Source organism: Nematolebias whitei, chromosome 18 (assembly GCF_014905685.2).
Source record: "Nematolebias whitei isolate Nwh7 chromosome 18, NemWhi1, whole genome shotgun sequence".
Classification (NCBI taxonomy): domain Eukaryota; kingdom Metazoa; phylum Chordata; class Actinopteri; order Cyprinodontiformes; family Rivulidae; genus Nematolebias; species Nematolebias whitei.
The window spans coordinates 3616603-3638989 of NC_056515.1; the positions used below are offsets into that span (position 1 = coordinate 3616603).

The 22387-nt window shown below is 40.9% G+C and overlaps 1 protein-coding gene across 1 annotated transcript in view; it reads right to left on the bottom strand.

Moving 5' to 3' along the window:
* The window catches only part of dcc (DCC netrin 1 receptor), a 506882-nt gene that overhangs the window by 347486 nt on the left and 137009 nt on the right, over positions 1–22387 (bottom strand). The window lies entirely within an intron of this gene.

The window sequence follows — 22387 nt, forward strand, 5'->3', positions numbered from 1 at the left end:
ACCATCTGAATCAACGGCGTAACTCTAAACACCTGCAAAAGATTCCTGAGGCTTTTAAAAACTCCCAGCCTTGTTCATTACTCAAAACAGCAATCATGGGTAAGACTGCCGACCTGACTGCTGCCCAGAAGGCCATCATTGACACCCTCAAGCAAGAGGGTAAGACACAGAAAGAAACTGCTGAACGAATAGGCTGTTCCCAGAGTGCTGTATCAAGGCACCTCAGTGGGAAGTCTGTGGGAAGAGAAAAGTGTGATAGAACACTCTGCACAATGAGAAGAGGTGACCGGACCCTGAGGAGGATTGTAGAGAAGGGCCGATTCCAGACCTTGGGGGACCTGCGAAAGCAGTGGACTGAGTCTGGAGTAGAAACATCCAGAGCCACCGTGCACAGGCAGGAAATGCAGGAAATGGGCTACAGGTGCTGCATTCCCCAGGTCAAGCCACTTTTGAACCAGAAACAGCGGCAGAAGCACCTGACCTGGGCTACAGAGAAGCAGCACTGGACTGTTGCTCAGTGGTCCAAAGTACTTTTTTCGGATGAAAGCAAATTTTGCATGTCATTCAGAAATCAAGGTGCCAGAGTCTGGAGGAAGACGGGGGAGAAGGAAATGCCAAAATGCCAGAAGTCCAGTGTGAAGCACCCACAGTCAGTGATGGTCTGGGGTGCCATGTCAGCTGCTGGTGTTGGTCCACTGTGTATTATCAAGGGCAGGGTCAATGCAGCTAGCTATCAGGAGATTTTGGAGCACTTCATGCTTCCATCTGCTGAAAAGCTTTATGGAGATGAAGATCTTAATGCTTGGTATTGTATTTTGTCCAGTTTCTCCAAATGTGTTTTTGCTGCTGATCCATAAATTACACAACCATAATCTATATTTGATCTGATAAGTCCTGTATAAATTTGTTTTAATGCCGTTCTATCTGCACTCCATTCATTCCCAGCATAATGTTTAAGATTTTTTTACATTTATCAATAATCTTTTGTTTATGTACATTCCATAAGATTTTCTCATCAAACCGTATACCCAAATATTTTATACACTTAACTTGTTCTAGTTCTTGATTATATAATTTCAATTTAATCTCTTTGTTGACTCTTTTCTGTGTAAATATCATTACTTTTGTTTTATCTACTGAAAATTTGAATCCCCACTCATTTGCCCATTTCTCAGTTTTTAATATAGCCTCTTGTATCCTGATGCATGCTCAATAATCCAGGTAGAAAAATCCAAAAAAGTTCAATCTGGTCCTCTGGACATTCAAAAAAACAAAAAACAAAACAAAGCAAAAAAATCTAGAAATGTTTCGTCTCTCATCCAAGAGACTTCTTCAGTCTGAGGTGCTGTATTCAGCTCAGTCTCTTAAATAGCACCTTTTCAGAGTGGATCAACCAGTTTGCTGCTGACAACCAAAACCAGCTGATCACATGCTCAAGAAGGACCATCAGCCTAACAATGGGTCATTAGCACACTGATGGCTGTTTACTACTCACAGAGGGCTGAGTGATACTAGCAATCACAGCATTGTAAGAGGGGGACAGTTGAACCCGGAGGCCTCCACCCCTGTTTAACGATGGACGATTTCTTTTCACAAAGATGGCCTCCTTTACTCCTCTCTCAAACCATCGTTCCTCTCTGTCCAGGATGTGAACATCTTCATCCCTGAAAGAGTGACCGCTGGCCTGGAGATGAGTGTAGACCGCAGAGTCCTGGCCTGATGATGTTGGTCTTCTGTGCTGGGCCATCCTTTTGGCCAGTGGCTGTTTTGTTTCCCCGATGTAAGACTGATCACAGCCCTCCTGACACTGAACAGCATACACAATATTGCTCTGTTTGTGCCGGGGGACTGGATCTTTGGGATGAACCAGTCTTTGCCGTAATGTATTTTGGGGTTTAAAAGCCACTGGGACGTTATGTTTAGAAAATAAACGTCTCAGTTTCTCTGATACTCCCTCAACATATGGAATGACCACTGGTCTGGGTCTGGGTTCCTCCTTTTCACCTGTTGGCTGACTGGAGTCCTGTTTGGGTTTCTTCTCTGCTTTTAGGAAGGCCCAGTTAGGATATCCACATTGCTCTAGAGCCTGTCTTGTGTGGGATTTCTCCTTCTGCCTGGCTCCTGAGCTAGTGGGGACGCTGTCTGCTCTGTGATACAGAGTCCTGATGACTCCTAACTTGTGCTCCAAAGGGTGATGGGAGTCAAACTGCAAATACTGGTCTGTGTGGGTGGGTTTGCGGTACACCTCAGTTTGCAAATGTCCTCTATCAGAGACTGAGACCTCACAGTCCAAGAAAGCCAACTTGCCATTTTTTACATCTTCTCGTGTGAACTTGTATTTATCCATAGAGTTGATGTGGTCAGTAAAATGTTGGACTTCCTGAGATTTAATTTTAACCCAGGTGTCGTCAACATACCTGAACCAATGACTTGGTTGAACAGTGGGCAACCCATCCTCTGTAAGTGGATTCGTTCAACGGCCAGACCACAGGTGCTGGCCTATTTCTGGGTAACTCCTGGTCGCTCCTCCTGCCTGGAAGGAGAGCGTCCTCCCTCTATGGCAGTTCCCACGGGCACTCCGACAACAGGCGTTTCAGGACTGGAAACCATGGTACACCCACGCGCTCGGGGCCACCAGGAGAGCTGCCAATCCCTCCTCCTGAGCTCGGTTCAAAGACCGTAAGATCAGAGGAGGCGGAGAAAAAAACGCGTACAAGAGCATTTTGGGCCATGGACTGTGGACAAACGTATCCATCCCCCAGCGGTGGTTCGTCTCATGGACTCAGAGAAGCGCATAATTGACACTGAATGTTTCCTGTGTCACAACAGGCCCACAGCCGCTATATCAATCTGAGACAAAATGCTCCGTCAGAGGATGATTAAAGGTTGTTCTGTCACCGACAACTTTGAGACAAAAGAAAAAACACGGTTGCAGCATACAATAGTCGTGCTGGACACCAGATTCTGTCCTTCGGCTGCTGCAGAAAGACAGCATGTCGACCAGTGGACATGAAGTGGCCTCTACGCCTTTCTGTACAACAGCGTTGGAAAACTGACCACTTGATGTGAACAGCGCTGTGGTGGATGCAGCACATGACTCCTGAATCGTACGCACTACATCTTGCGAGAGATCCATCCTCTCAAAGATCTGCACAGCGGCCAAACCACAGGTGCTGGCCTATTCTGATTAATTCCTGATCGTTCCTCCCGCCTGGAGGGAAGCGTCCCCCCTCCACGGCAGGTTCCACGAGCGTCCTGATAAAAGATGTCGTAGGCCTGGGAACCATGATGCGTTCACACACTTGGGGCAGAGGAGCTGCCAGTCCCTCCTCCTGAGTTCGGTTCAGAAAACCGTGATACCAGAGGGAGAGAAGAAGGTGAAAGGCATTACGACCACAGGCTGTGAGCAGGCACGTCCACCCAGCGGTGGATCGTCCTATGGCTCCACGCTAATCATAATTGACATTGAGCGTTCTCTCATGTTGCTACATGTCCGCAGACGCTGGCAGGATTCTACCGTGTCTGAGTCCTAGTTCTGGGTGGAATACATGAGATGTACCCACTCCAATGGAGAACAGATTGGATGTGTCCCACACAGCATCTGTCTCACAATGTGGCACATGGATTGAAAAAAATGCATACATTTCCTACTAGTATGTATGCAACAGTCACTTGCTGTCTGAGAATCACAAACTCTGATGATTCTGCAGCTCAAGGTCAGTGTTGAGTCACATTCAAAGATCCCGTGCGACACTCCAAAACATTTAAAAGGCTGCTGTGTGGGGAGCCACAGCGGCTCTACAGCTTATTAAATGTGTGTGACTTAGATCTGCTGATGGAAAACAGCTGATATCACTCAACCGATTCACGTGAGTTGCACTACTACCCCCTGTCTGTACAAGCTGCTCAACGGCAGGTGTCCAGATAACGCAGAATTAAAGCGGCTTGAGCGCATAATGGAGTGTTGTTTCTCACAGCTCAGAAAATTGACAATCTAGAATAAATCTCATCTTTCCGGTTCATTGGGACCAGGAAGTGATGAGAGAGACCTTGTGTTTCCTCTCCATCTGAGATTCTAGAAATTACATTTCAAAAAATAATTTCCTGAGCTTCTACTAGAGGGGACGAGATCTGTTCATAAATGACAGAAAAAAACGTCACAGAGTTCCTCCACACCGGGGTTTGAGCTGAACTACAGTGTGAATCCCGGATGAAAATGATTTGCCCATCCGTCTGGAGGCGCGCGTTCATTGCCACCCGTTATAAGCTATAAAGCGGGCACGCATTTATGCTATGAAAACTCACATACATGCTGATGTGAATTGGAGCGCGCTGAATGAGAGAGAAAAAAACCCACGCGCGTCCCCGAGGATGCAAGACGTGTTGCTGCGGGAAAACAGCTCATGTGTTGTGTTCACGTTGTGTGCAACTGCTCGGTGTAACGCTCGGAAGCGGGTGCACATATGAGCCGACGCGCCCTGAAGGGTCGTGTGTGTGCGTCCTCATGCGACGCTTTAAGCCAGGATTGCCACGGGGGCGCGCGTCGGCACTGGTGCGGTAAGGAGGCACCGCGCACCAACGGTGGAGCGGGGTTACCACTGGCTCGGTCTGCAGAAAAACGATCATTGTTTACTGCGGGTCACGTGAGCTTTTGAGTGATTCCACGAGCTACAATATTAATTCAGACAAAACCCCTTCTTCGAGAATGTATGAGCTGAGATGCTGTGAAGGCTTGTGGCGCTGCTGACGCCGCGGGAGCGCGCGTTGGCACTGGAACGGTCAGGAAGCAGCGCGCGGCATCGGTGAAGCGAGGCTACCCCTGGCTCGGTCTGCAGAAAAAAATGTTCATTCTTGGCTGCAAGTCACGTGAACTTCAGAATGATTCCATGCGCTACAGTATTAATTCAGAAAACCTTCTTCGAGGATAAAGGAGCAGAGCCGCTGTGAGGCTTGTGAAACTGCTAACGCCGCGGGAGCGCGCGTTGACACCGCTGCAATGACAAAACGTGTGTCGCTTCTGCCGGGAGCGAGATACGTTGCTGAGCTCGTACCGTGGTCTCACGTGAACGTTGATGTGAACGGCGGGCGCTGAGAGCTGCGTGCGCGCTTTCATGCCGCGGGAGCGTGCATCGGCACTGCTGACAGTGAATGAAAACAACCTTAAAAAGGCTCATTTGTGATGAGTGCGTGTGATGGAGCCGCTTGTCAGATAAACCATGCTGACAGCCTGGCTAAGAGACACTTCATCATAAAATGATGTTATTTCGCAGTGTCATCAACACACCTCCAGCGACCGGACACCTAGTTACCTTCCGTTGAGCTCTGTTTGTTGTCCTGGAGGGCCCCCTGTTGGCGAAGTCCGGGAAAAAAAAGAACTTCCGGCTGCCGGAGACGTCTGACGGGAGGGGCTGGCGTAGCAGAGCTGGGGAGGCGTTGAGAAGCCGTGGAGCAGCTGTGGAGCATCTTGAAATGAGCTCTAGCTGATGAAAAGAGGATCACCAACGGACTCTTGCATCTCTACTGAGAGGAAGGTGGAGTGACGGGCCAGGAGAACTTCTGGGACCCCGTCCTCCGGCTGCGATGCGGGGCGGCAGACAGCAAAAGAGGCGTACCGGTTGAGGATGACGTCAGCTGACCTGTAGACTGAGCGTACTGCAGGGGCTGGCAGCGTCATTAGCAAGCAGCCGCTACGAGAGCGGAGTGAGCCGAAGGACAGAGGGCCACCGTCTCTTCTCGCCTCTGAACGTGTACGCCAACAGCGTAACGTGTTGTTCGCTGCGGCCGTGTGGAACACATGCTGGTGAGCTCAGTTGGAGAGCGGTGTCACCGTCTCGGTTATGCTAACCGGAGGCACGGGACGCTGGTCCATCTCGAACATCTTACTCCAATGAAGCCTCCATCAGGCTCGGCTCCAGAGGGCACGGAGGGACTTTCCGCTCAGTGAACCCCTGCTCTGGAGATGAGTGCGGACTGTGGAGACCGGCTCCCCCAATCTACCAGGAAAGAACCCGTCTGTGGCCTCGCCCGTAGGACGTCCTGTTGGGAGCACAAGGCCATATGGATCAAGACGGTGAGCCAGAATGGAGCCCAGTAAACAACCTTCCCGCCGGATCATCCGAACTGGCGGGAAAGGCGTAGGACGTAAAAAAGGGTCCTTTCATGTCAGCCTCCTCCTGGGTTACGCCGGGCAACCCCTGAGGGCGCCGTCGGCCGGGAGCGGTGTGATCGCCGATGCGAAACGAGGTGGGATGGGGTGAGCATTCACTCAGCCCCTTCCACCGACACTACGCTCCCCAGGAGGGAATGAGCAGCGGGGGCTGCAGCTGAGCACGCCTGTCCCGGAGGAACCATCCGATTCGCTCCGAGGGTCGGAGATAAGAGGAAAAATACAAGATGGCGTTGTCCAGCGTGTAGTGACCTGTCAATGGGAAATATTCCTCGGCGCTTACCTTGAAATAAGACTGCTCGTCATCTTCTCCTCGGGGAGGAGAACTCACCGGACGACCGGAGGTCGACTGCCGGGCCAAGCATCCTTAACAAAGGTTGGTCATCTACACAATTTTCCTTCTTTGTTCTTCTGACAGTGCTATTTTAGCTCGCTGAAGAAAAAATGGGAGCCGATTTCCCGCTCTTAACGTAATTTATACGGACCAGGTGGGGCCCACACAGCAGGTGGGCATGGACTAAATTTTTTTCAGTGCTTATGCTGCGCATAACGGGATAAACCCACTAAAGCAAAGGCCTTAAAGGGTGAAGCTTATACGAAATAGAACAGAATCAGATACACAGGAACAGAAATCACACATAGAGCAGAATAACAAAATATAAAGAGCAGAGAGGGCAACACAAATAAATATAAAGAGAACAGACAGGGACAGAGCCTGTCATAAATAGTTTTATGATTGTCCTTATTTTCTTATTTTTATTGTTTGAAAAAACATTTTCACATATTTCATATGATGTCCTCTTATTTTCTTTTGTTTTATAAGCTTACACTAAATGAGACCACTACCTCAACATACGTCTGAGTTTAAAATAAATGCATTACTTTGATGTCTTGCATTCTTTATGCAACTTTGATTTGAATACACTGCTTTTTTTTTTTTTAGGTTTACCTGACACATAAGGTGTATTTGCACAAAGTACTTGTATCGGTATTGATATCGCCGATACTAGCATGAATTTTACCCAGTATCGTATCGGACCAGAAATCCTGGTTTTGAACGACACTAGTTTGAATAAGTTATTGTGATTGGCTTATAAGTAAATCATAAGTAACTACCCCCACATGGGGGTAGTTCTTATGATTGGCTGAAACAAGGAAAACATCTAATTGGTTGCAGATCATTCCCGGATTTAAAAAAATGCACGTGTGAGTTGAGCCAAGTCAGGGGTCTCAAAGCTCACATACAAATGCAATGAAGTTCACAGAGCACCAGCACTTGGCAAATCTAGATATATTTGTGTGTGCATCAGAAATACATGTTTGAATCTAGCCCTGTGCATGTGTGAACCTGGTCCTGTGTGTGTGTGAGCCGTTTTGTGCATGCGTGAAATTGTCTGTGCAAGTGTGAAACTTCCTGTGCACGTGTGAGTTGTTTTGAGACCTATTTAGCTCCACAGAAAAACAGCTTAACCTAACTTACACTACCTCCCACCCCTTTTAAGAATATCCAGGTTTAGTTAGAAATCACTGGTGATTGGTGGGAGTGTGGCTGCCATCAGTGGCAGTTATGCATTTTAAGTTAATTTCATAGTTTTGTTACAATAAAAAAAGTTAAAGGAAGTAAAAATAATTGGATTGATAAATCATATTGTAATGTGTACATTATTGTTTAAATGATCATTTAAAGGTTCTGCAAAATGTTTTTTTAGTTACACGTCACACTCTGTAGAGGGCAGCAGGCTTTCTTTTCTCTGTCTGTGGTAGCGATATGGAGATGTGTGCAGCAAAGTTTTCCAGTACTTGGATAAAGAAGACATACTACAAATGTTTTTTTTGTTAACGCCTTCAAGTTAATGCGGCCAATGAGGTCAGAAATTTGTATTTATGTGTTGGTATGAAAAGATGTTTATTTGTGACACATGTTGAGTTATGCTAGTCAAGTGTTTAAAGGTAATACAGAATGTGTCAACATTTTGTGAAGATCTAATTACTGATTTGTGAAGGTTTTATTGTGTTGAATAATGTGCTTTATTGTTTATTCTCTATGAGAATGTTTTACTGTATAAAAGTTAATTGTTCTTTTGTACAGTTCTCACGACATGGTTGGAGGCACCAGTATCCAAATTACTGCCAGTAAAAAAACTCAAGAACGCCTTGTGATCGTTAATCAACTTGGAGGGAGTTAAAATAGCTCTATATCCAGTCTAACTTTCATCTAAAAAATTCTAGAGAAAATAGTTGCAGGTCAGTTGCATGAGCATCTACAAAGAAACAACTGGTATGGTATGGTATAAAGTTTATTCATTTTAAAAATACAAAACAATTCCATAAACTATATAAAAAATACAAGAGATTTAAAATGAAATGCAGCAGAAAGAAGAAAAAAATCTTATTATATCTGCCCCTTTTTTCAAACAATTATTTCAGACATAATAATCTTCAAGTAACAGAACAAAACGAATAACTCTTTCTAATTTTTCTAATTCTAATACAAAAACACACACTAAGCTACTTCATATATTTTTTTAACAATCCAGCTTTGATCTTTTCTTAAATGTACACATTGACTTGACATTTTTCACATCACTCTCTAGAACATTCCACAATCCAACTCCTTGGATTGAGGTAGACCTTCCCTTCAGACTAGTTCTGAATTTTGGTTTGACAAATATCTCTATCTCCTTAAGATTATAACAACTTTTTCTTTTAACAAAATTTCTTTGGATATTTAATGGTAATGTGTTATTTTGAGCCCTATACATAACTGATAAAATACTATAATCTACCAAATCATGGAACTTCAATAAGTTCAGTTGATAAAATAATGTGCTTGATGGGTGACTGTAATGCTTTCTGTTGATAATTCTTACAGCTCTTTTCTGTAAAATAAATATAGGTTTTGTAAATGTTTTACACGCTTTCCCCCAAACATCAATGCAATAGATTAAATGTGGAACAATGATTGTGTTATACAACATGTACAGAGCTTTATCATTTAATAATTCCCTGACTTTGTATAGTACTGCAATAGATTTAGATATTTTTGTTCTTACAGAATTGATGTGATTTTTCCATGTTAGCTGTTCATCAATGATTACACCCAAAAATTTCATCTCATTAACTCTACAAATCTCAACACCCTCAATTTTAAATGGATCAACTGTTTTCTTTTTGTTACTAAATATCATGTATTTAGTTTTAACTAAATTTTTTTTTATTTATTTTTTTTTATTGATTTTTTATCTTATAAAACAAGCAAATGATAATAGTACAATTAACATTATTTTCCAATAAACAACATAATCCCCAAAGTAAACAAATATAACAAAAAAAAAATAAAAAAAATTAAAAAAAATAAATGAATGTATGTGACTAAATTAAAAAAAAAATAAATAAAAAAAAAATAACAGCATATATCTATATAATAAAATAAGATAAGATAAAGCTCAGCTCCAAGCATCCTTTTCTGAATTATTTTCCCTTGTAATGTCTCAGAAATTCAGTTAACGGTGACCATATTTCTTCAAAGTCTAATCCTTTACCTCTGACGATATAAGTAAGTCGTTCCAGTACAATACAAGATGCCATCTCCTTCACCCACACATGATTTGAGGGTACATCCATTTTCTTCCAGTACAAAGATATTAACCTCCTGGCCTGCAGGAGTCCAAAGTCAATCAATTTTAACTGTCTGGAAGTAAAAACACAATCCTCTGGGTATATACCTAACACACACATTTTTACATCAACAGGTATATTTACTCTAACAATCTTAGACAAAGTTTGTATAACTGATTCCCAGTAGTGCTGTATCTTTGGACAGCTCCATACACAATGCAGCAGAGTACCCTTTTCATCTAAACATTTAGTACAGCTGTCTGGAATGTCAGGGGACCAGCGATTCAGCCTGACTGGGGTTATGTAGGTTCTCATCAACCATTTGTATTGAAGGAGTTTCATCCTTGTGTTAATTGAAGTTTTAACTAAATTTAATGATAATTTATTAAGTTTAAACCAAGTTTGTATTTTATCAAATTCTGTCTTCATCAATTTCAACATCCGTTTTACATCTTTACCCAAACAAAAAAATGTGGTGTTATCTGCAAAAAGGACACATTTGAGGAGTCCTGATACATTCACTAAGTCATTCACATATAAAATAAATAACTTTGATCCAAGTACAGAGCCTTGAGGAACTCCACACATGATATTGCAGAGGTCAGATCTTACACCATTTATTTGTACAAACTGTTTCCTATCTTTTAAATAGCTAGATACCCAGTGTAATGCTGGTCCTCTTATACCATATTTATTTAATTTTTCAAGGAGAATAGTGTGGTCAATAGTATCAAATGCTTTTTTTTAAATCAACAAAAATACTAACACAATACTGTTTTTGATCGACAGCAGTAGTTATTTGTTCCATTATTTCCATGAGAGCCATTGATGTAGAGTTTTTTGCTCTAAACCCATACTGACTGCTACTTAGAATGTTTTGTTTAGTAATAAATTTATCTAATCTGGTCACAAACAGTTTTTCTAAATTTTTTGAGAATGTGGTAATAAGGATATTGGTCTATAATTATTGAACACACATTTATCACCATTTTTAAAGAGAGGAACTACCTTAGCTACTTTCATATTGTCTGGAAATATTCCTTTTGAAAATGATAAATTACAAATATATGTAAACGGCTCGATAACATAACTCATTATGTCCTTTACAAACATCATATCCATGTCCACCCAGTCTTTTGATCTCTTATCTGTAAGATTCTTTACTACATTCATTATTTCTTCTTTGTCAGTTCCATTAAGAAAAATACTGTTGTCACAACCTATAACTGAATGGTTCACATTATTGTCTACTTTTGGTATTTTAGCTGCAAGGCTTGATCCAACGTTCACAAAATGATGATTAAATCCATTTACAATTTCATTTTCATCATGGATTTCATCGTCATCCTTCAAAAAATATTGTGAAATACATGTTTTTGCTTTATGACTTTTCAGAACACTATTTATTACTCGCCATGTAGCTTTCATATCACCATTACTTTTATTTAATAAATCACTATAATATTCCTTCTTGTGTTTCCTTATAATCCTTATAATTAGTTTGAAGAGTTTCAGTCAGGGTTTAGAGCTCATCATAGCACAGAAACAGCACTAGTAAAAGTTACTAATGATTTTCTCATGGCCTCAGACAATGGACTTGTGTCTCTACTGGTCCTGTTAGACCTCAGTGCTGCATTTGATACAGTTGATCACAATATTTTACTACAGAGACTTGAATATGATATTGGGATTACAGGAACAGCTCTAAAATTGTTTAAATCATATCTATCTGATAAATTCCAATTTGTAAATGTTAATAATTAATCTTATTCATGCACCAAAGTTAAGTCATGATTCAGTGCTTGGACTCTTCTTACCTTCTTTACCTTATATGCATCCATTAGGTAAAGTTATTAAACAGCATGGGAAACATTTGCATTGTTATGCTGATGATATACAGTTATTTTTCTCCATGAAATCTGATAAATCCAATCAGTTACTTAAGTTACAATAGTTTCTAAAAGACATAAAAACTTGGATGACCCTTAATTTTCTGCTTTTAAACTCAGACAAGACTGAGGTTGTGGTTTTTGAACCTGAGCTAGGAATACATTTTGCAGTCTTTCAATTTCTATGGATGCCATTAATTTGGCCTCCAGTTCTAATGCTAAAAACTCATTGGTGATATTTTTTATCAGGATATGTCTTTTAACCCCCATATTAAAAATGTTCTCAAAACTGCTTTCTTCCACCTGCATAATATCACCAAGATTAGAAACATCTTGTCCAATAATGATGCAGAAAACTGGTTTATCATATCACTAGATGTGATAAAACATTTATCACGTCTAGGCTGGACTATTGCAATTACTTACTATCTGTCCTGATGAATGCTCAGTAATACAGGTAGAAAAATCCAAAAAAGTTCAATCTGGTCCTCTGGACATAAAAAAAAAAAAAAAGCAAAAAAATGTAGAAACATTTCGTCTCTCATCCGAGAGACTTCCTCAGTCTGAGGTGCTGTATTCAGCTCAGTCTCTTAAATAGCACCTTCTCAGAGTGGATCAACCAGTTTGCTGCTGACAACCAGAACCAGCTGATCACATGCTCAAGAAGGACCATCAGCCTAACAATGGATCATTAGCACACTCATGGCTGTTTACTATTCACAGGGGGTTGAGTGATACTAGCAATCACAGCATTGTAAGAGGGAAAGAAAGTAGCAGTTACAAGGTGTTTCCTAGCATTCAGAGTTAGACAGGATATATTTCTGAAAAAGAAACCCAGTTTTACTTTGTTTCTTTACAAAGTTTTCAACATGTTTTTCTTTTTTTAATTAATATTTGTAATTATTTTTTCATTAAATTATTGCCATTGATTTTTATTGTCAAGCACTTTGGTAACAGTTGCTATTTTAAAATATGCTTTATAAATAAATTTGACTTGACTTGAAAAAAACAAAAACTGGATGAAGGTTATCAGACCACACATTCAGCCAGTGGCTGTGAACGCTGAGTCAGCATTTAGTCAAACAAATCCTTCCTCATTCATTCATCAAAACATTCAGCTCATTTAGGAGATGGTTGCTGTGAGTTTTTTACTTTTATATTTTAAAAAATACTTGAATTCAGAAATATTTTCATAACAGAAATGTACTGAGATCTATTTAATTCCTTCAAAACATCCTCTTTAAAGTCTGCTTCAGCTACAGGTTCTAGATTTTTTTTTATGCCACTTTGGACTTCTTGCCAACATTTACATACTTTGTTTTTAGCTAACATTCAGCCACTATTAGCTTTTAGCAAACATTCAGTTAATATTTATAATAATTTATATTACATTTTATTTGAAGGCGCCTTTCAAAACACTCAAGGTCACCGAACAAGAAAATACAAAGATAAAAACAAGAAAATACAGATATCAATAAAATCAAATGCTAATAATGATAAAATACATAATGACATTAAACAGAATAAACATGTTTGAAAAAGTGAATTTTAAGGTTAGATTTAAATGAGCAGAGAATCAGAATTACGGATGTGCTGTGGAAGAGAGTTCCAGAGACAAGGGGCTTTGCGGGAGAAGGCTCTGGATCCCATGTTTGTCAAGCGGGCAGGAGGTATTACAAGAGAGATGGATAGAGAGGAGCAAAGACTTCGGGCAGGTGTGTAATAATGTGTAATGGAGGTCGAAGAATGGTGTTAATAGTAGAAAACAATGTTCCGACGTTCCCATTACTTGTTCCAATTAAATTAGCATAGTACACTGAGTTAGCTATACAGTCGGAATCCTTGTAGTGTTTTATATGGTCTTCAAACAAATTTTTATGAATAATAAGTCCTGTTTTATTATATAGTCGTTCTAAACGGCGTCCTTTAGATTTAAGACAGCGGAGTTCTTGAGTATACAAGGGAGCAGAGCGGGAGAAGTGAACAGTATGTGTCTTAACAGGGGCAAGTTCATCCAAAATACTTTGAAGGCTGCTGTTGTAGTACGAAACCAGGCTATTAGAACAAGATAGATTGATACCCTAATATCAAGAACATTGATTCTTCTGTACTCTAACAAACTGGATGTCTCCCTTAATTACAATAATGTTCTTGATATTAAGGAAATAAATAGTTTGAGATGACCGATATCTAGAAATTTGTAGATTAGCATTAAAAGAGACCAGTCTATGATCAGATATAGGCAGGTTTGATGCAACACAGTGAGAGGGAGCTATACCAGAACAACAAACTAGGTCAAGAATGTGACCTTTGGAGTGAGTGGGAAAGTCAATATATTGTGCAAGTCCAAAGCTGTCCAGGGTTGATATAAAATCCTTAGTTAAAATATGTGTGGGGTTGTCCATATGAACATTAAAATCACCCAATAAAATTATATTGGGAAATTTTGAGCAACTGTAGTGAACTAGGCCTGAAGGTCAAAACCTTGACCTAAGGACCATATGGGACAGAACTTGTCATTTCATTGATTTGCATCCAGAAATACAGGTTGACCCATCCTGAGACTTTCTTTCTTGAGTTAATAAAGTGAAAGAAGACTATTCTCTATTATCATTACTATTTTACAAATGTTTGATAATCAAATTGTGTTAGTTCAAACAATGTTTGAATGTTGAAGTGAACTACTCATCTTTATTAATTGTGAAACAGTAGTAATGATTCTTGATCCTCATTCAAAGTGAAATCAAGTTGGAATACGTTACAGAGTAATGATTCAATTTCTTGATCGTCTGTTTGAAGTGAGCAAGTGATGGAAGTTGGTCAAAGTTCAAGTTTCGGTCAACTGCAAGTTTACTGAAAAGAAATGTCATGTTTAACTTTTACAGCAAGATACTAGAGAATTGACTCCACGAAGTCTGAAGTTTCTCATGATATCTTTTGTCTGTTCTTAAACAATCTTAATCTTTTCCTTGACTTTTCATAACACCTTACATCACAAAACACACCTCTGTTTTGGTCAATCGACCAATCAGAAAGTTCTCAAATGAACCGGAAGTGAGCTTTCTTTAAATGTTGGCACTTCCTAGTTCAACCTAGAAGCAGAAGCAGTAGCTTTTTAGTTGAGATGGAGTAGATGGAGAGTTCTGCAAGAGGTTCCACCTCCAGTCAGCTGATGATGGAGAGCTCTGCAGTTCTGAAACTCAGCAGTTCCAGAGTTCATGAAGGCTGGAATTCAGGATGCTGCTGAAAGAGAATCAAACTGAGAAGATCTGGGAATTATGAAAGTCTGTCCTGGATGATCTCACGACTCTGGAGGTTTAGCTGTTCTTACGGAGACGCTGAAAAGTGGCTCGAAGTGGAACTTTACGCCGGAACTGAGATATCTTCAGAAAGGTAAAAGTCGATCTTCACCAAAGCGTACTGTTGGGATAAGTTGGTCCAAAGGAGCGTGCAGGTTCTGGTTAAAACAGACAAATTCCCTCACACATCTCTCTGTAGATAAACTTCATCTTTCCATCTTTAAAATTCTTCTATCTGCTAAAAATCATTACAGATATTTTTAGAAATGTCTGAAGCAAAGTTTTTCAATCACCGCTGTGTGGTTGACGTTTGTGGTTCTGCTGGAAGTGAGAAAACAATCGCCGTGTTGTTCACTTCCTGTAAACTGATTAATAAGCTGTCGTTATTTTCAATTTTTGCCAATTAATGTAAATGTGTGATGTGTTAAACTTGATTCTGTTAATAAATGACCCACTGTCTTGGTGAGTCAAAGATAATTAACGTCTCACGTCCACATTTTATTAAATTCAGATGCACGTCTACACGGTCCAGAAAAATGAAAGAATCCGTTTTAACAGTATGAATATATGACAGCATATGTATATACTACACAAATAAATTAAAAAAAAGTAGAAAATTCATTAAAAATATTAACATTTTTCTTAGGTGGACGGTAGACAACAACTAAAATAGTAGGAACTGCTCCATTTATCGGTAATGTAACACTTTCAAAGGAACTGAAGTCACTGGAGAAACGTTGAACTTTTTTTGGTAAAGTATTGTGAGACCTCCACCGCAACCAGTCTCGTGGGGTTGGCAGGTGTAATCAAACCCAGGAGGGGTAGTTTCATTAAGTAGAGCAAAATCATTGGATTGTTGCCAAGTTTCAGTTAAACAGAAGAAGTCAAACCTATGCTCACAGATGAGATTGTTCAGTAACGGCCCCTTGTTAGAAAGTGAACGACTGTTAAATAATCCAAACAACAGAAGAGTGGTGGATGGCTGTGCGCCAGCTGACCTGGCCAGGTGAGCCAGCGTGCTATGATCCGTGGTTCGTTCAGATGATACAGACGAGCACAGATGAGAGGACCAGAAGGACCGTATTGGCTTGCTGTCATCATAAAAGAAGTTTTGCCAAGATCCACGATGAATATATTTCCTTCAGTTGTGACATAAGATGGAAGTATAAAGCCGGTGCCAGTGGAATTACAGTAGTTAAGACTCATAGTGCCCTGTGATGGACTTGCGACCTGTCAAGGGTGTACCCCGCCCCTCGCACAGTGATTGCTGGACATGGGCACCAGCGACCCCCGTGACCCAAAAATGGAATAAACGGGTAAAGATAATGGATGGATGGAAGACTCATAGTCGGAGTAGTTCTGCTGACGTGTACTGCAAAGTCGAAGTCACCAGGTGGAGTATGAAGGATATGATGATCCAGAAGAGTGTGAGCCACATGGCAAGCCTGTTGATCAACATTACTGCTCCAGGGCTCACCCAGAAAATCCAAAGACGAAGAGCTGACAGCTGGGTGCCTGCAGCATTTCGCAGGACGCCACACAGGTGAGTTTAAAGTCCAACAAACTGAAGGAATCAGAATGTATTAGTTGAAGAATGGGTTTGACTGAAGCCCAATGCTAACACAAGAAAATGGGTGAAAAATGTAGCGATATCAAATAGCATAAGTAAAGACAAAATATCCTGATGCATGCTCAATAATCCAGGTAGAAAATTTTTAAAAAGTTAAATCTGGTCCTCTGGACATTCAAAAAAACAAAACAAAAAAAATGTAGAAACGTTTCGTCTTTCATCCGAAAGAATTTCTCAGTCTAAGGTGCTGTATTCAACTCAGTCTTATAAATAGTGTAGTGTGTCAAGGTCAGCTTTGCTGTACCTTCACTACTAATTATATTTAAATAACGGGTTCTCTCTTTTTCGAGCTAAATTACAGCCATGTGACAGAGGTAACTGTGCGTAGATTGTTTAATCAGTGACATGAGACGTTAATTTTCTTTGACCCATCAGAATAAATATGGTCATTTATTGAACAGAATCAAAATTTAACATCAAAACATTGTATACTTGATTAGCTGATCTGGTTCTGATTAATAAAACTTGGCACGTTTTACTTAATAAAAACAACAGACATTTCTGAAGGCCTCTAGATTAATTACTGGCAAAATAGAAGAGTTTAAAGATGGAAAATGGAGGAGTTTAAATGGAGAGAAAAGATGGATAAACAGGAATGTGTGTTGACTAGGAACGGCACCCTTCATCCGACCCCAGCTCAGTCTCGGTACACTTGGCGCGTGGCGACTCGTTACCTTAGACGGGATACCCCCGCTCAGGAACAGGAGTCCATTTCAACGCGACCTTTCAGCGTCTCCGGTAAGGATGGCTGAGAATCGTCCGAAGTAGTGACGGTACTCCGTTCAACAAACACGCTCATCTCCCGGGGGAATACACAGCAAGCTGTGAGTTCAGTCAAAGATTCCACTCAGACGTGGAGGACTCCATGAAAGACCCAGGAAGACTCCGGTCCAGGACTCCAGAAGACTGAAGACCAACTGCGAGACCCAGTTGACCTGATTGACCTGAGAAGTTCCAGGAAGTGTGGACTCTTAAAGAGTTCTCACTTCCGGTCACCTCAGGACTTCCTGATTGGTTGAAGTAACCAACAGGGGGTGGTTCTAGTGATGTCAGAGGGTCATTACAAGTCAAGAAATCAGCAGGAATGTTTAGAAACGTACCGTACAGACAGAAGACATGTTATGGTGAAGTGGGAGGAAGAGAGGCCAGTAGCTTCTTGTTTACCATCTGCTAGGTTTAAAAACACGACACTTCGTTCTAATAACTTCTCTCTGACTTTCGACCGACATCACTACTTCTCACTTAGACAGAAGATCAAAAATGCATAATTACTTTGTAAAATAGACATTTAACTTGATTTCTAATTTAAATGAGGATTAAAAAATAATTAATACTGTTTCGCAGTTGATTTAAAATGAGTGGTTCACTTCAACATTTAAAAATGGTATGAACTAAACACACTTTTGATTTATCAAGATATTGTAAAATAGTAATAATAATATAAAAGAAGAGTGTTCTTTCAATTGATTACTTCAGGATACAATTAGATAGTCTCTGGATGAGCTAATTTGTATTTCTGGATTCAATAACAGTTCCTGTTATTTCATTGATTTCAGTTCCTTCCCATGAAGGTCCTCAGAGGCAGGTTTTGATCGGAGGCCGAGTTCACTACAATAGCACCTTCTTGCAGTGGATCAATCAGTTTGTTGCTGACAGCCAAACCAGCTGTTCACATGATCAAGAAGGACCATCATCCTAACGATGGATCATTAGCACATTGATGGCTGTTTGCTATTCACAGGGGGTTGAGTGATACTAGCAATAACAGCATTGTAAGAGGGGGACAGTTTAACCCGGAGGCTCCACCCCTGTTTAATGATGGACAATTTCTTTTCACAAAGATGGCCTCCTTTACTCCTCTCTCAAACCATCGTTCCTCTCTGTCCAGGATGTGAACATCTTCATCTCTGAAAGAGTGACCACTGGCCTGGAGATGAGTGTAGACCGCAGAGTCCTGGTCTGATGATGTTGATCTTCTGTGCTGGACCTTCCTTTTGGCCAGTGGTTGTTTAGTTTCCCCGATGTGATCGGGGACTGTGATCAGTCTTACATTGGGGAAACTAAACAGCCACTGGCCAAAAGGATGGCCCAGCACAGAAGATCCTTTTTTCACCAAAGAGCTGTTCCAGATGCTGAAGGCTGTGGGCAGGAAGGACACCCCCCCCCCCCCCCCCGTCTATCTCACAGCAAATCTGAAGAAACAGGCCGCAGATGCCAACGCAGATGTCGTATACCAGTCTAGCATAATTCTCTGCCTCTCCAGATTTCCTCATGCAATACCACACCTCCTCCCTCGGCACTCTTTCATATTACTTTTCTAAATCCACAAAGAGACAATGGAGTTATTTCTGACTCTCTCTATATTTCTCCATCAGCATTCTCAAAGCAAAGATGGCGTCTGTGGTACTCTGTCTCGGCATGAAATCATACAGCTCCTCACAAATAGTCACCTCTTGACTATGTCTACCTTCCACAACTCTCTCCCAGATTTTCATTGTGTGGCTCATCAACTTAATTCCCCTGTAGTTGCTACACACTACACCCTTGTTCTTAAAAATTGGAACCAGTAAACTTCTCCATTCCTCAGTCATTTTCTCACCCTCAAATATGCCATTGAATATTTGAGTCAAAAACCTCACTGCCATCTCTCCAAGACATTTCCAAACCTCCACTGGTATGTCATCAGGTCCTACTGCCTTCCCCTTCCTCATTCTTTTGAGAGCTTTTTGGACTTCACCCTCAACAATCTTTCCCATGTCCTGGTCCAGTTTCTATGACCTCTACTCTTCTTTCTCTTTCATTCTTTTCATTCATTAGCTCCTCCAAGTACTCCTTCCAGCTTCCCATCACTTGTTAGAACATTACCATTCCTATCTTTAACAAGCCTAATCTGCTGCTTATCCTTCCTCTGTCTCGCCAGTCGGTACAAATCCTTCTCACCCTTTTTAGTGTCCAGCCTCCCAAACAACTCATCATACGCCTTCCGCTTTGCCTTAGCTTTCTGTGATACTTTCTATGCTACAACTGATGGAATATATTTTGGGTCTCATAGTTAATCTACGCCAGAATGTAGGTGCTGTGACTGAGATCTGTAAGAGATGCCAGTCAGATTAAGTTCCAAATCGCTAATGAGATCGGTGAGGCAGGCGTATATTTCACATGTGGCGCTGGGCATACTAAATGTGCTAAATAATAACAGTAACAATAATAAACCATGTTTGTGTTAATGGTGAGAGATGTAATAAAGTTATCTGAGATAAATTAAGCTATCTGGACATTATGTAATTCAAGTTATGTGATTTAAGCTGTTGTCAATTATGTGAAACATATTGCATGTTATTAAAGTTGAAAATGAAGACAAAAGGTTTAATTTTTTATTATTTATTCAACACCACAAACTGTATGTCTCACAAGCACTGTGATAAGAAAACTGAACACTATTAAAAACACATTAACCAGAACTCTAAACTACATTAATGAGCTGGACCCTTCCTCTATGTTGTAATACTGGGTACTGATACCGTGTTGTTTATCTAGCTTGAACAGGCTGTCACTCCTTTGCTTAATGTAGCTTAAAACATTGAATGGATTGGGGAAAAAGAACTGAGGGCAATTATAAGTGAATAGTTGCTCCAACATCTCTCTCTTCAACGTCCTCCTGCACTGCAGAAGTGTGTGCTCTTTCAGAATTGGTCTGCCTCTGGTAGGAAGATAACTTCTCCTCGCTGGAAAAATAAAAACTCAGTTGGTTTGTTGAATAACCAAACAACACAAGCAAACATTATCCAGAACGTTGATTTACCTGCTGTAGCAGGTTGCTTGACTGCTACTGATCACCACTGGAGTGGGAAGCCCAACAACATCCTTGACAGTGCTGGTTCACTCAGTGACCGGTGTTGAGCTGTTAGACGAAGCGGTCCCACTTGGCGTCAAATCCGTCGACTCGTATCCGAAATCCAGCTTTAAATTTTGTTGTTAGCTGGGCTTTCAGCCCAGAGAAAAGTCCTTAAAGACGGCTGTCCCAGGCAGCGTGCATGCGCATTAGGTGAATGTACAAAATTCACATGGCCAACTAATGACCTAGCATGGCAACTACAGCAGATTCGGGGGGTTGCTGCGGTCCCATGTAAACAACAAAGGCGCTCTATGTAGACGTGGATTTTTTCCTCAAATCAACATCCAAAAAACCTAAATTTCCCCCTGCCGTGTCCATGTAAATGGGGTCTGAGATGTAAAACTAGTTGATAGAAACTAGATGAAACTAGTGAGAAGGTGCTATTTATAAGACTGAGCTTAGTACAGCTCATAAGACTGAAGAAGTCTTTTGGATTAAAGACAAAACATTTCAACAAGTTTTTAATTTTAATTTTTATTTATTTATTGAATCTGTCCGGAGTACATGACAACATTTTTTGATATGTTAATAAACAAACAAATAATCAAAAATGGTCAATTCAACAGAATTTAAGCTAAAATTTGGTATTTCAGGAGCTGAGAAATGGAACAGATTGCACAAGATGGCGATTAAGTTTGTAGGTGACAAGCATTTCATCAGTTTGATCTGCTTGATCGGCTGAAAGAAACAGCCAGCAAAGATTTAACCTGAAACCGTCAATTTAGAGTTCTGACCCGGAATCAAAACTGACAAGAATGTTAAGAACTAAAATAAGTCCTAACACCTAAATGTCTGGTTGCACTTAAAGGATTCAGAGATTTGAAATTGTGATGCATTTGCCTCAACAACACATAATTTCCCGTTGACATTTTGAGAAAAATAACGCTGAGCAGATAACATTTTGAAGCAAATAAGACTCTGGCAAACAACCCGCTCTCTGTCTGAGCTCCACCAAGAGAAATCCAATTTCTGCCCACGGTCAGAGATCAAGACTCTCTGTGAAGACTTTAAACGCTTCTGTTTACTCGCTCTTGTCAATATGGCTTCGGAGAATTACCCTGGTTTATATTTAAAGAGAGAGGAAGAGGAGGAGACAGCCAGAGATGGTGAAGAAGACAGGGGAGGATGAACAAAAACTACACACTGGGCGGCTGTGGCTGAGTTGTTAGAGCAGTCGTCCTCCAATGCGAGAGTTGGGGGTTCGAATCCAACAGCAGTCACATGCCAAAGTGTCCCTGGGCAAGACACTGAACCCCTCTTTGCCTCTGATGTGTGTCCCATCAGTGTATGAATGTGATAAAGCACTGATTAGTCTCTTTAGAATGATTTGTTCAATTAGCTTTGTAGAGATCTAGTAGAGTGCTGTATGAATGGGTAAATGAGGCACAGATTGTAGTATAAAGCACTTTGAGTATCTCGATAAGATAGAAAGGCACTATATAAGTACATTCCATTTACCATTACACACAAAAATGTTTGCCTTTAAAAAACAAATTCAGGGTAGAATTCAAAATCTTACTTCCAACATGCAAAGCTCTCAACAACTTAGCTCCATCTTATATTACAGATCTTATTGTTCCATATTATCGTAACTGAGCACTTTGCTCTCAGACTGCAGGTTTACTTATGGTTCATCCATCCATCCATCCATCCATCCATCCATCCATCCATCCATTATCTTTTACCCGCTTCTTCCATTTTGGGTCACGGGGGTCGCCGGTGCCCATGTCAGGCAATCATTGTGCAAATGGCGGGGTACACCCTGGACAGGTCGTAAGTCCATCACAGGGCCACATAGAGACAAACGAGACAAACAACCATTCACTCTCTCACTCACACCTAGGGACAATTTAGAGTTACCAATCAGTCAAACATGCAAGTTTTTGGTCT